Here is a 15144-nt window from a genome sequence, read left to right on the forward strand (position 1 = left end):
TATCCCACCGCTGCCACCAGTTGTCACGGAGTGTGGGGGAGTCCGGCCCTGCACCCCTCTTCCTGGGACCCACAGTGACTCTCAGCCAGTCAGTAAAACAGAAGGTTTATTGGACAACAGGAACACAAGTTACAGCAGAGCTTGCAGGCACAGTCAGGACCCCTCCACCGAGTCCTTCTGGGCTTTCAGGGTGCTTGGATCCCAGCTAGGATACCCTGAATTCCGCCCATCCAGCCCCAAGCCCAAACTCCAACTGCTTCCCTCCTGCCACTCCCTTCCTTTGTCCCCTTCCCGGGCAAAGGTGTTGACCTTTCCCCTCCCTTACCTAGCTCAGGTTACAGGCTCTGGCATCGTCCATCTCCTAAAGTCCTCCCCTGCTCTCCCACTCCCCACACAGACAGTCCCTACTGCATCACACCTTGTCCCCTGCCTACCAAGTGCTATTGAATTGAGAGTGAGTCCTTCAATCGGGGTCTGCCAAGCACAGTTGTGCTGCCCTTGATTCACACAACAAGGATAACAACTCTTTCTTTCTCCTGTCCCAATAACAAGGAGACTGGGAATCCAACACGAGCCAAAAGTGATCATTTTGGCAAGCAATGCAACATATTTCCAACACACTGTAAAATCCACATGCAGATTCATACACGAAACCTTGCAAGAAAATCTTCCTGAGGGAGTCTGAAGCACCTGCTGCTGGAGGGAAGGAGGGAGCCGTGGTTTGGGATTGAGGGGCACTGGGAATAGGAGGGGCCTGTGCGTTGGGATTGAGGGGCACTGGAAATAGAAGGGGGCTGTGGGTTGGGATAGAGGAGAAGGGTGAAGAGGAGTAGGCTCTGGTTGGGAGTGAGGAGCAGTGTGCATAGAAGGGGCAGTGTATTGGGACTGAGGGTCACTGGGAGTAGAGGGGACATGGGTTTAGGCTGAAGAGCATCATCATTTGGGGATCCAGCAGGATAGAGGAAGGCCGCAGGTGATTCTAATTCCTTAGAGATATTCTGTTTTGTTTTCTGTGTGTGCGTGTGCATGCAGGGGAGGAACATGCTGTGTGCCCAGAGGCCTTTATTCCTCCAGGCTGCAAGCACAGAGAGGATGTCAGGAAGTTGCCCCTTCAAACCCACACACACAAAGGCCCTTCTTAGGAAAGGCACAGTCTTGAAGAGAAAAAGTAACACCAAAGAGGACATCAGAAGAACAATGTTTCAAGATATAGTGAGTAGTTTATTACCTGACCAGGGACTTGAACCCTGGACCATCAGATTAAAAGTCTGACACTCTACCAGCTGAGTTAGCCAGGCTCACAGTAAAAAAAGTACAAGTTATGCAGAGGAGAAACTGGTCAAGAAAAAGGGAGCTGGATACAATATGGGAAACCTGCTGCTCTGTCTCTCTTCCCAGTCCTGGCCTGGCCTGGTATTAGTGCAGGTTAAAAAGACAGGGAAATATTGGCATCTACCAGCCTTTCATAGCTGTACAAGACTCAGGCACAGTACAGAGGTGCCCATCTGCAAGTGCCGAATGGTTGGATTGGCTAATGCAGCTTGTAGACGTGCAGGGCACGCTGGGATATACAGCCAAGTATCCATCACATCATTATTTCAGAGGGATAATGATGGGAAGGTTCACAATTGACTTAGTAGTTGCATACAAAGGTGCATGTTTGGCAGTTACATTGGGAAATTCTGGCTCCTTCTCAGGCTCAGGTTGGCCACCCCGGTCTAGATGTAGAAGTTACAACATTGAAACTTGAAAGAGGGACCAATTTCCCCATCATTTCCCACCTTTACATCCAAACACGATGACTTTCTGAATGAGCCCTCCTCGCTCAGCCAGAAGATCTTGGGGTGGGTGTAGGAGTCACTGGGTAAAATTCTCTGGACTCTGTTCTGAATCAGGTCAGAGCAGAGGTACTTAGTGATCTAGTCTGGCTATAAAATCTATATATCAACCCCAAATATGGTGTGAAATTAATCCTCAGGAATGGTTGTTCCCCACCCAGACCCAGCAAAGGGCTTTCCAAGGAAGGGGGCTTTTGAGGAAGGAAAGAAGAAAGATATCCTTCTTTCCCTGCAGGAACTGGGCTCTTCACTTTGGACAGAAAGGAGGGGAAGGAAATGGCCACATGTTGGCAGCAGAACTAAAGAAATGAAACACAACAGGCTTCTGTGCACATTGATTCTGCACAGTGAACGAACCTGACTCCTGTATCATGAAAAGCCAAAAAGCCATTTCTTTGTACGACAGGGAGAAAAGAGTTCCAATCATTCCTGCCCATTTACTTTTGAATTATTTTACATTATAAAGAAAATTGTAACAAAATTAGTCTGAACTTGAGCTGCCTGTTATTAAAAGCCTGTTCCCCAATTCAGTTCCAACTGCCCTGCAAGAAACACCCCAGGTCCCTGCTCACCCCAGGAAGAGGAAAAAGAGAACCCCCCACTGGACACTGTCCTTGGCTCCAGGCTGCTGTCCCAGGGTGTGTGTGGGGACTGATTGTTTGCTGCTGAGGAGGGAGCCAGTAGAGGCCTCTGGTGCTCTGCTCCTAGCATCTGCCCAGCCCAGGCTGTCCTCTGCCCCAGCTGCTGCTCCCAGCCTGCTCTAGAGTCAAACAAGCAGGGCTCCCAGGGAAACAGAGGCTGGGACAGGGCAGCAGCCTGGGTTGGGCTGGGAAGATGCTAGGAGTTCTCGTTCCCTGAGAACTGGCCCGGCTCCCTCTCAATAGCAAACAAACCAATTCCACATCCCCTCCCCAGAAAAATCAGCCTGAAGCCAAGGGCAGCAGGGGACGATTGCCTTTAGTTCCCACCAAGGCAGGAGAGAACCCAGGGCCTTTCCAGCAGAGCTTATGGAACTGACGTGGGGAAACCAGCCTTTAATAACAGGCAGCTCAACTTGAAACTAAGTGTTTTTAATGATTTCTACAACATTAAATAACCCTTCAATTGTAGTGTCATCATCCATAAAATTGCTTCAGCCTTACAGGTTCTCATGTACAAAACTAAATATCTCTTTAAATCCAAGGAAGTGGAGATCAGTCAATCTTCAGAGTCATCCCACATAAAAGAATCATGTTGTGGTACATACTGGCCCCATCATGTGGCCATCACCTTTTCCTCCTCTCTGTTAAAAGTTTTAGTATTTTGCACAGAAACTTTCTTTCCTTAGGAGAGACCTGGGAACCAGGGCTGCCAGCCAGACAAACACCTTTAAGGGGAAGCGTAATCTGTCAAAAAATGATCTCCCTCCTTCAGTTCAGTGACACTCTGAAATGTTACTTATCAGGGCAAAGCCAGAGGATTGAAGCAGCTACATCAAGCCTCTGTGTAGCTAGCAGGAATGAACACAAACACTCCCTTGTATCTGAAGAGATGTTTAGTTTTACCCTTGGTAAACTACAAGGCTAAAGGGAAAGATGATGGTGGTGTCAGATATAAAGAGTGAAACATAAAACAATCATCATAGTTATGCCCATAGCAACTGTAAATATTTCTAAATTCTTCTTATTATCATCAGTGTATTATTTTCTCTGTCATCTAGACATTGACTAGACCTTGACCAAGAAATTTGGATCTTGACAAAATAATCAACTACCTCTCGTTAAGGTAATGGACTTGACACCCACTTGGGTGTCTCCACGCAGGTTCAAGTACTAACAACAGTGGCACCTTACAGCCATAGCTTTTAATCAGGACAATACATTGATACAAATTCCTGTTAAATCATTTCTCAGACAGAGTCCATCACCCACATTCCTTAAGGCACTGGGCCACCATGTGGACGTTTCATTTCCCGCCTCAGTTTCACACAGAGGCACAATTTCCTTTGCACAGATCCAATAACAGTAAAACCTCCCTGTGTCTCTTGTCTGAGCCAGGGCATTCGATTGCAGTGAACCCTTCTCTCTTGCAATGGCAATGGTCAGACAGAGGGGACATGGTCACCTGCATCCCTGCCAGGGAGATATTGGCTCGGCTCTTTCTTTCTGCTGCTGTTGTTAGTCCATGAAACATCAGGGATGGAATGCAAGGCTGAGCTCACACACCAATCCCCTGAAACATTTCAGTGCCCCAGAGAAATCCTGCCCCTGGCTATTGGAATGATATGGTGGAGATTCGAATAGAAAAGGGACTGTCTGAATTGTCAGTGTGAGGAATGAACAACAATCTATAGCAATGTCGTTAGCCACAAACACACTAATCATGTTCCAGCTGGAAGGAAAATGGGCAGGAACTCTTGCTGTTCACCATGGACACACTTACACTAATGCACAGCCGTGAGTGTGCTGGGGAAGCTGGTCTGAGCCATTTGAAGTGACAATTCTGTGAGAACAGAATTATCATATAGGGCAGCAGCTGTTTGTCAAGTAGTTGTGGCCGAGTGGTTAAGGCGATGGACTAGAAATCCATTGGGGTCTCCCCACGCAGCTTCGAATCCTGCCAACTACGGAAGCATTAGTGTGTTGTCATTCCTGCTGTCTTAGTGCCTGACCATCCATGGAGCCAGATCTGGTCTCCCTTTGAGGCTGGCTGTGCTTAAAATACTGCTGTAGCATTGTGGAATAGACAGCTGCTACAGTGAGGGGAGGGGTTTTCCATCCCTGTAATAGCTGCATTGGCAAAACAATCTTTCCTTTCATTTAGCACTATCTAACCATAGCTTAGGTCAGCTTAATTATACTGGTTCTGGGGGGTTTCACACCCTGAAAGACGTACTTGTTACAGGGTTTGTCCCATCACCCTCCCATTCCCTGGTCCTTCTCACGTGACCAGAGAGCAGCAATGCATGAAGCTGAAAGGTGCAAACAATTCAATGTTTATTGGGGTAAACTTCCAGCAAGCAATGATTCCAGTTTCCTTCCTCAGTATCCCCCTTCCCAGCTCTGACACCACAGAGGCTTGCCTGTGTCTCTGTTCCCCTTCCCTGTTCCTATTCCCCCCCTTAGCAAAACATAATTCCAATTCCCATTCGCATTCCCCCCCTTACTTACTGATTGACTGCAGACTATATAGTAAAACTTGAGTTCTGCTTAGCTCTATCTTAACCAATCATTTTACTGACCAATCCTAACATATTGTAACATGATTATCTAACCAATTATACCCCACCACCTTAATTGGTTTACGCAAAACAAATTAATTATACAGCAGACAGAAACGGTTACAGAACCAGACAGAGATTATACAGACACGTAATAGGAAAGTGGGGACTACAGTGACAGAACAACAAAAAAATGAGGATTTCACACCCCAGCTGTTGGTAAGTGAGTTGTTCCCAGACAGGATGCTATCATAGTAGAGGTTGTGGGTGCTGGTTGCTTAACTGTCTGGCGCACAGGGCAGGATTTTGAGGTTCATCATTACTCTCTCAGAATGCCAGCACCCATCTTTTGTTCACTTAAAAAGTGAACAGGGAGATTCCAACACTGCAGAACTCACGGAGCTCCAGGAAACATGTAACTTTAGGTCCGGGTGAGTGTGTCTAAAAATCAGCTGTGCTGTAGAAGGTCTCTAGGAGTTGAAAGAGATGTGCCATCGTGACCTCCCTAAAGAGTTCATCAACTATTAATGAAAACTACGGTTGATAAGTCACCTTCTTTGTAGTATCAGGATGGTGGACTGGTTTAAAGTGCTAGTTATAAGTTTCTTTTTTTCCAATCCATTGGGTGTTCTGGTCTCTGCATGGAGACGTGATTTGAAATCCCACTCCTGACATGATCATTTAATTCTATCTGCAGAAAATGGCCTCACTTCAATCTCCTTTGCAACAATAGAACACCATTTGCTTAGCTTTTCTCTTCCAGTAGTTGTGAGAGAAGTTCCAAACCAGGGGGAAACAGGGCCTGTTCTCTCGACCCATCAGTTTTTGTCTTCCTTCATTCCAAGCCATTTCCTCAGATACATCCATATTTCCCACACTTTTAGGAAACTTTAGGGTCATCATTTAATTGCCACACAACTGTACTTATGAAGTGAAGTGAAACACAACATTTTTTGGATATTCTTGTAGAAGAGTTTTGTTTTCTGACCTGGAATTGAACAGGGGCTACCCGAGGGGGACAATGCTGCTCCCTTTTCTTGACTCATCCAAAAAACAGAAGTTCGTGGTGCCCTTTGTTTCCTTGTTCTTCAAACACCTGAGCAGTTTAGTATCATCTGCAAACTTTGCCACCTCCGTTTACCTCTTTCTCCAGATCATTTATGAATAAATTGAATAAGAGTGCTCCTAGGACTGACCATTGGGGAACACCACTAGTTACCCCTCTCCATTCTGAACACACCGATGGGCGAACCTGGAGAGAGAGGTGGCAGCCCTTCGATAGGTCAGCTGGTAGAGCAAATGACTAGAGCCGGCACTCAGAAAGTCATCCTGACGTCGCCCTTCTGACTCCCGCTTGAAGGAGAGCTTCTTTTTCTTCCCCTTGCTGACAAAGAGCAAGAGAAGAAGGAAAGGTCAGGTGCTTCCAATACTGGGCTCTGGGCCCCCTCAAAGCTGCAAGAGAGTTTAGCAAGCAAAAAAGGTAAAACTGCAATGAAGTATTACCCTGGACTCAATGGCATTTCTCCATTGGTCTGTCTGCTTTGGGGCAGGGACAATAACATGTCCTGCTACATTCGTTATTTCAAAGGGCGGTTTAGGATTTTCATTCTCATACACTGTGCACAAAGCAGGACTTAACACTCAGTGTAACCTAAATGAGCAGCCCACAGATTCTGGCAGCCACAAAGAGCATTTGGTGTGAGAGCCCAGACCTGCCCGTGCCCCTGCCCCTGCCCCAGGGGGTCATGCACAACCTACCAGCTGCTAACTCCTAAACTTTCAGTAACTCTATTATCAGTGCCTGGAGTGTAATTTAAACCATAAGAAAAACCACACTGGGCTAGACCAAAGGACCATCTAGCTCTGAATCTTCTCTTCTGACAGCAGCCAAGAGCAGGTGCCCCAAAAGCCACTCAACAAGGCACCACTGAGAGTTATTATCCCTGCCCCAAAAGCAGAAAGACCAATGGAGAACTGACACGACTCCAGGGTAATACTTCACTGCGGTTTTACCATTTCCACTTGCTAAACTCCCTCCCAACCTTCTGGGCTCCTAGAGCAGGGAACTGAGCCTGAGCTGTGACACGTACACTGCAACTTTACAGAAGAAGCCACATTACCCTGATAAATCCAACACAGGCCTGCCCTGGATGTTTCATTGCACTGGAGACGTACCCTAACATTATGTCTACACTGCCGTTAACACACCCAGAGCAGCTGTCTCAAAGTCCGGGTCAGCTGACTCAGGCTTATGGGGCTGGGACTGCAAGACTATAAAATGACAGTGCAGACATATGGACTTGAGCCCAAAATCTGAGACCCCACGAGGGGCGATGGTTTCTGAACCCAGGTTTCAGTGTGAACACAAATATCTGCACCACAGTTTTTAGCCTCTCAGCCTTAGCATAATGAGCCCAAGTCAGATGATCCAGGCCAGTCATCCTGCCATCTTTATCCCGGGAGAGACAGACTCTAAGGGCACGTTCCCATTGCAATGTAAGCCCAGGGGTGGCAAGCTGTGCTCAAAGCAGCACCCTGCAAGCTCCATATTCACCACTCTCATATAGTGATGATACGTTTTGAACAAAGTCTGCCTGGTGAGGGATCATTTCAAAAATCTTGAACTGTTCATCTGTTGAACATTAATGTCTTCTTGCATTCTATGTGTTCACATTGATTTGGGAAGTTATGAAGTTTGCTCTGTGTGCATTACAGAAATATGTTATGAGGTTGGGAAATGACCCCCACCAGCCTTTCAGGTGCAAAAATGGAGGAGCCAGACTCCCTGCTGGCCCATTGAAGGTATCCACACTCCCAAGGACTATTCTAGGAACCATGTACAATGCAGACTTCTCTGAGATAGCGCAGAGACAATGGACAGTGCTTGACTCATGTCGTAGCAAAGGTACTTTCTAGCAAGTTGGAAGAAACTATGAAAGGGAAGTAGAGACATTATGAATTGGCCTCTCTCCCCCACAACTCAACAGCTATAAACACATCTGGAGGACAAAGACTGAAATGAGATAAATCAGAAGAGAATAACAATAATACATTCAAATCAAGTCCTCAAACAGATTAGTACTGGTTTTTCAGCAGAAAATTTTCAGTTTGGGGAATTTTCATGACAGGTGTCTGTGAAAGGAGAGAGAGAGAGTTTGAGTGAAAGTTGGCCAACACAGAGAGAGAAACCTAGGAGGACGAAAGAAATTCACAACAGGGAGTCACCCTCATGGATCCAACTTTCTGCTAGGGAGCACACACCACTCCTGGCCAGAGAGATGATCAGCTCTCACAAATGGCTACATCATCTCCCCTGAAGCCACAGCTAGTCCGGAAACCAACACCCAGGTAACGGGAAGTCCCTGTCTGGAGCCAGTACGGCTGTGACTAGAACCCTTCCCAAACCAGACACACATCTCACCGACAGGGACGGTTACTCTAGTCCCAGTTGGGGAGCTCTTGCCTGGCATCAACAGGATTCATGCTGTCACTGCTCTTGATCACTTTCCATCTCACCTCAGGGCTGGACTCCGTCCCCATGACTTCTTTTCCGTTGGTATGAAACACAACACAAGAGGAAAAGAAAAAGAAATGGTGGTGAGGTTCCTCTTCTCACTACTCCCGCAGCCCAGGGCTTCAGCTTCAACCCTCCTCCCATTCTGCCATCACAGCTACAATTAGAAATCTGAGCCCAGGGCTCACACCTGCTTGTCTCCCCAATCCTAGGCCCTGTCCAGCATGTCTCCCTCCACAGAAGTTACCTGGTCTCATCTTAGACTCCATCTTCATATTGCTCTTCTCCTTCCCAGAGCTCCTGCTCTGCTCCTCAGACCTGTCTGTCCTCAGCTCTGCAGGCAGAGGGAAGGGGCATGATGGGAACACACACGCCCCATTCCAGACACCACACAGCACCCACAGGGCCACCAAAACACCTCATCTTCGGCCAAAACCACACCTCACCCCGAGGGAGCAAAAAGCCTTTGTGAGTACAGCACACACAAGACAGGAAAAGATTAACACCCACATCCAGCCCAGCCAAAGTGGGAGCTTCCTCACCTTCCCGGCCACAGGTCCATGGGGCTCATGGATGGAGAAGTCTTCTGGGCTGTGGGGGTCCCTGAAGAACTAGCTCAGCATGTGAATGACTGGGATGTATGTGGAGGCCTGAATGTGGGCTGGGGTGTCCAGGAGGACCTAAGGGAAGGGAATAGGGGGATTAGAGATAGAAGAGGGAGGGGTTACCAAGGAGCATTGTGGGAATGTGGGATTCAGAGAGCCCAGAGTGGATGGGTGTCGGCGGGTTGGACGACCCCACAGTGGTTGAAAAGGGGAACCTGGCAGGTTTGGGTGTAGCAGAGATTGAAGATGAGGAACCTCACACCCTGGGGATGGACTGGGGGAGTGGGGGGATGGGAAAGAGACAGCTCAGCCCCCCCCCACCTGTTGCCCCCCAGGCCCAGCAGGGGGGGGGAAGCCCTGTCACTCGGCGCTGCCTCTGCCCTGTGCACCCCCCCAGCCCGGCTGCCGCCAAGCCCACGTCCCCCCAGCAGCGCCAGGGCGGGTCCCACTGGTGCCCCCCCCGGCTCCCCGTGGGGAGGGGGCGGGGGCAGCGAAGCCTCGGGGCGAGGGAACCAGGCCCGCACCCCACGCGCCGAGTCTCCGTCCCGCGCTCTCTCCGCCAATCAGGGAGCGGGGAGGGGCGCGGCGACATGACGAGCAACGGGCCCTGCTCCAAAGAGAACGCGTGTGAGTGGGAGAACTACGCTTCCCAGTGCGCACCGGGAGGGGGCACGTTGCCTGAGCAACCGTTCGTCACTGTTCATCTGCAAATTTGACACCATCAGCTCAGGATTGAACAAAGACTGTGAATGGCTTGCCAATTACAGAACCAGTTTCTCCTCTCTTGGTTTTCACACCTCAACTGCTAGAACAGGGCCTCATCCTCCCTGATTGAACTGACCTCGTTATCTCTAGCTTGCTTGCTAGCACACATATATATACCTGCCCCTGGATATTTCCATTACATGCATCTGAGGAAGTGGGTATTCACCCACGAAAGCTCATGCTCCAAAACCTCTGTTAGTCTATAAGGTGCCACAGGATTCTTTGCTGCTTTTACAGATCCAGACTAACACGGCTACCCTCTGATACTTGACGTTCGTCACTTCTGCTCTGAGACCGGCCAGGAACTACAACTCCCAGCCTGCCCCGGGGCACTTCCGTCCTCTCGGCCCAGGTGAGGGCGGGTCCCTGGGTCAATCGGACACCTCCCGCCCCGCCCCCCAGAGAGCCCCGCCCCCCGTGCAGTGTGTTAACCTGCTCCGCGTGGAACGTGCCGCGCCGCTTCGCCCCTTTCACCCCCGCACAAAGCAGCTGATCGGGGCGGGGGCGGGAGCGCGGGGGGCGGAGGCCGAGGACCGGGGGGGGCAGGTCAGTGCCGGGTCTGTCTCTGCCCGGTGACTCGGTACATTTGTCTGCACCGCGGGGATGTTCCCAGCGCCCCTTGTTCGCTGGGGCTGTAACCCCCCGTCTGGGTGTGAGCTGGTTTCTGGGGGTGTCCGATGAGCCTTGGAACCGGCTCCTTGTCACTCCCCGAACTCCCGCTGTGCCCGGCCACCCAGCCCCGTCCTCCTCCCTCGGGTGAGCCCGGCTTTAACCCCCCTGCAGTGCCAGTGTCACCCGCAGACAAACCTGCCCCTGAACCAAATTAATCCTCCTCATTCCCCCTCCGCCCTCCCCCCAAAGCCCTGCCCCTGCCCCCTCCTCCTGGGGTCCTGCCCCCATACTGCCCCTACCCCCGACATCCTGGCCTAACGTCACCTGTTCCCCTAATCCCTGCCCCACTCCCCAAAGCCCTGCCCCTGCCCCTTCCTCCAAGGCACCACCTTCGCATTGCCCCTTTTCCCCAATAACCCACCCTAACTCTGCCCCTTCCCCCAAATCCACACTCCTGCATTTCCCTTCTCCAATACACCCCTCCCCTGCTCCCTTTCCCCAAGGACCCACCCCCGCCCTCACATTGCCTCTTCTCGAGAGTTCCTGCCCTTGAGGTTCCCTTTCCCCCCGAGAGCCTGACCCTGCACTGCCCCTTCCCCCTGAGACCCCACCCCTACACCACCCATTCACCCGAGACCCTGTGCTCACATTCCTCCAAGGCCCCGCCCCTGCGCCACCTGTTCCCTCTAATCCCTGCCCCCACATCTCCCCTTCCCCCGAGGCCCTGCCCCTTCCCCCAAACCCCATCTCTGCATCGTCCCTTCCCCCGAGGCCCTGCCCCTTCCCCTAAGCCTCATCTCTGCATCGTCCCTTCCCCCAAGGCCCTGCCCCTTCCCCTAACCCCCATCTCCGCATCGTCCCTTCCCCTGAGGCCCTGCCCCTTCCCCTAACCCCCATCTCCGCATCGTCCCTTCCCCCGAGTCCCTGACCCTTCCCCTAACCCCATCTCTGCATTGTCCCTTCCCACAAGGCCCTTCCCCTTCCCCTAACCCCCATCTCTGCATCGTCCCTTCCCCCGAGGCCCTGCCCCTTCCCCTAACCCCCATCTCTGCATCGTCCCTTCACCCGAGGCCCTGCCCCTTCCCCTAACCCCCATCTCTGCATCGTCCCTTCCCCCGAGGCCCTGCCCCTTCCCCAAACCCCCGTCTCTGCATCGTCCCTTCCCCCGAGGCCCTGCCCCTTCCCCTAACCCCCATCTCTGCATCGTCCCTTCCCCTGAGGCCCTGCCCCTTCCCCTAACCCCCATCTCTGCATCGTCCCTTCCCCTGAGGCCCTGCCCCTTCCCCTAACCCCCATCTCTGCATCGCCCCTTCCCCCGAGGCCCTGCCCTTCCCCCACCCCTACCCCCAGTCCCCGCCCCTTTCCCTGAGACCTCACCCCTGCATCGCCCTTCCCCCCAAGACCCCGCCCCTGCACTGCCCCTTCCCCCAGTCCCAGCCCCGGCCTGGCCCCTTCCCTCTAGTCCCCGCCCCTTCACCACCCATTCCCCTGAATCGCCATCCCTACATCACCCCTTTGCCTGAGACCCCACCCACATGCTTCCCCTTTGCCCCGAGACCCTGCCCTCCCACTGCCTCTTCCCCGAAGTGCCCAATACCACACTGCCCATTCTCCCGATTCCCTGCCCCTGCACCACCCCTTCCCCCGAGACCCTGCCCCTGCACCACCCATTCCCCTGAGACCCCGCCCTCACATTCCCCGGAGACCCCGCCCTCCCACTGCTCCTTCTCCTGGGACCCCGCCCCTGCACCACCCATTCACCTGAGACCCTGCCCTCACATTCCCCTGAGACCCTGCCCTCCCACTGCTCCTTATCCTGAGACCCTGCCCTCACATTCCCCTGAGACCCCGCCCTCCCACTGCTTCTCCTGGGACCCCACCCCTGCACCACTGATTCACCTGAGACCCTGCCCTCACATTCCCCCGAGACCCCGCCCTCCCACTGCTCCTTCTCCTGAGACCCTGCCCTCACATTCCCCTGAGACCTCGCCCTCCCACTGCTTCTCCTGGGACCCCGCCCCTGCACCACTGATTCACCTGAGACCCTGCCTTCACATTCCCCCGAGACCCCGCCCTCCCACTGCTCCTTCTCCTGAGACCCTGCCCTCACATTCCCCTGAGACCCCGCCCTCCCACTGCTCCTTCTCCTGGGACCCCGCCCCTGCACCACCCATTCACCTGAGACCCCGCCCTCACATTGCCCCAAGACCCCACACCTGCACCACCCATTCACCTGAGACCCCGCCCTCACATTCCCCCGAGACCCTGCCCTCCTACTGCTCCTTCTCCCGAGACTCCGCCCCTGCACTGCCCCTTCCCCTGAGGCCCCCCCTTGCACTGCCGCTTACCCCGAGGCCCCGCCCCCGCACCATTCAGTGACCCAGGAGCAGGCCAGACCTGGGAGGGGGGAGGCAGAAACATGCTTTGCTCTGCCACAGACTTCCTGGGTGTCCTTGGGCACATCACTCAGCCTCTCTGGGCCTCAGTTCTCCCATCTGGGAAATGGGGCTGGTGGCGCTTCCTACCCTTGCATGAGCCTGGGAGGAGAATTACCCTGCGAATTAGGAAGATGCTCGGATCCTGGAGTAACGGGGGAGGGGCTCAGGGGAAGCATACCTCCTGACCCTGGCTGGGCGCCCCCGGTCCCTCGTAGCAGGGGGCTGTGCAGGAGGGTCTCCTTGAAACCATGAGTGGGTGTCTGGTGGGTGCTGTCATCTCTGCCGGAGACCCCCTAGAATCTCACTAGCTTCCTCCGCATGCAGAGAGGGGCTCCTACTTTCTGACTTGGGGGGAGATTCTGTGATGTCAGAGCCCGTGGGGGGAGGGGTTCGAATCACGAATCTGGAGTGGCAGGGCAACCCCCTCCCCCAGTCAGATTCCACTAGGGGGCTGGGCTGGGACCTCTAGGGAGGGAGACAAAGTTAAAAACGGCTGCCACTATGGAACCCAGGAGTCCTGGCTCCCAGTCTCCTTGCTCTCACCTCTAGACCCACCTCTGCTCCCAGAGCCAGGGATAGAGCCCAACCCCCACCTGCTCTTACCATTAGACCACACTACCCTTTTAGCTCGCTGCCTCTTCTATCCATGCAGCCCACCTGTCCGTCCCTTTGCTGCAGGTTTCTGGGGTGTCACCCCTGCTCTGCACTCCCTCAGTGCAACCCAAGGCCTTTCCTCCCCGCAAACACATTTCCTCTCCCCCCTTGTGCTGGATCATCTGCTTGCCCCCCTGCCTCTTGCGGTGCGCTGTGCAGCATGGCTGGGGATTGTGCAATGGCCCAGCACCAGGCAAGGCAGAACGTAAACCACAGGTCCTGCCCTGCGCTGCCCTGCCGTGCCCCACCCCATCCCACCAGATCTGCCTTCCAGGTGCATTGGAGCCCAGCGCCCTGCACTTCTGCCCTCCTGCCCCACAAGGGGTGAGCTGCAGTCCCCACCATGCTCTGCAGAGGGGAGAAGGGTCAAGCCAACCAGCCCATTTAGGATGGGGGAATCAACACCCCTTTTTCTGCACAGCCACTGACCATCAGCAGGATACCTCCTTCTCCTCCCTCCTGTGCCTCAGTGTGACTAAATCTCTGCACCTAGACAGCCGGTCCATCTGCTGCACCTCAATCCCCCCATGCCTGAGCTTCCCTGCCAAAGTCCTGTACCTGGTTCCATAGAATTAAGTCTCACATCTCACTGGGAACTCGACTTCTTGTGCCCAGAGAGTCTCGGCCCTCGTCAGTAGATGACCTTAGTCTGAGAAACACAGTGTCCATCTTCTCTAAAGAAGTACTTGGAGAGATTTTTCTTGTGTGACCATGTGGCCTAATGGATAAGGCATCTGGCTTTAGATCAGGTGATTGAGAGTTTGAGTCCCTTCATGGTTGTGCTTGTGCAGTTTTACCGTTGTGCTGAAAGTTCTGCTCCCTTCAGGGCTGGAACCTCTTCTTGGTCGCTCAGGCCAATGCTCTGGCTTCAGCTAGAGCCCCGGGAAGGAGTTGGGGGTTGGACAGCACAACGGCTGGGGCAGGAGCCCCAGGTGCTTCCAGTCTAGCCTTTGCCCTTCCTGACTTACCAAAGAAACTGGGCAGCTGCCCGGGCTGGCGTGTAGAGCAGTTTCCCTCTTCCAAATGTGCGCCTGTCCCTGTACTTGAGGGGGCTTGGTAAATAGCACCTTGGGATCCTGGGTATTTCTCTGCTTCTCGCCAGCTGGGGGAAAGCCTCTTGCGGTAAAATCTCCTGCCCCACTGCAAAAGTGAGCACCATGAGTGGGAACAGACAGAGGCCACACCGGGGGGCTGGCCCTGCTTTTCTACCTTCTTCTGATGTTGGCCACAGAGCATCAGCAGCCGCCTCGCATGCTGGTCTGTGGGTGGCCTTCAGTGGGTGTTTGGCATGGCAGGGAGCAGGCTGGCCAGGGGTCTTTGTCGCTGTCTGCTGGCCACACATAGCCATGGTCCTCCCCTCTCCTGAACAGCCAGAGTTAGTCTGTGCTTGAAAGCAGGGACACAGGAGACTCAAGACAAGAGGGTGAGAAAGACTGAGAAAGGACCTATGAAGACAGCACACACTACAGGGACAATGCCTGGTTAAGGGATGTGGAGACACCAAGTTGCCCCATTTTTC

At 53.2% G+C, this 15144-nt stretch overlaps 2 non-coding genes across 2 annotated transcripts; one reads left to right on the plus strand and one right to left on the minus strand.

Moving 5' to 3' along the window:
- Positions 1 to 1225: 1225 nt before the first annotated feature.
- Positions 1226 to 1298, minus strand: TRNAK-UUU (transfer RNA lysine (anticodon UUU)). Its single transcript has one exon. It is a non-coding gene; the product is annotated as a tRNA-Lys (tRNA).
- A 3065-nt stretch (positions 1299 to 4363) lies between these two features.
- On the plus strand, positions 4364 to 4445 carry TRNAS-AGA (transfer RNA serine (anticodon AGA)). The gene has a single exon. It is a non-coding gene; the product is annotated as a tRNA-Ser (tRNA).
- The last annotated feature ends 10699 nt before the right edge of the window (positions 4446 to 15144 follow it).

Source organism: Gopherus flavomarginatus (assembly GCF_025201925.1).
Source record: "Gopherus flavomarginatus isolate rGopFla2 chromosome 13 unlocalized genomic scaffold, rGopFla2.mat.asm SUPER_13_unloc_2, whole genome shotgun sequence".
NCBI lineage: Eukaryota > Metazoa > Chordata > Testudines > Testudinidae > Gopherus > Gopherus flavomarginatus.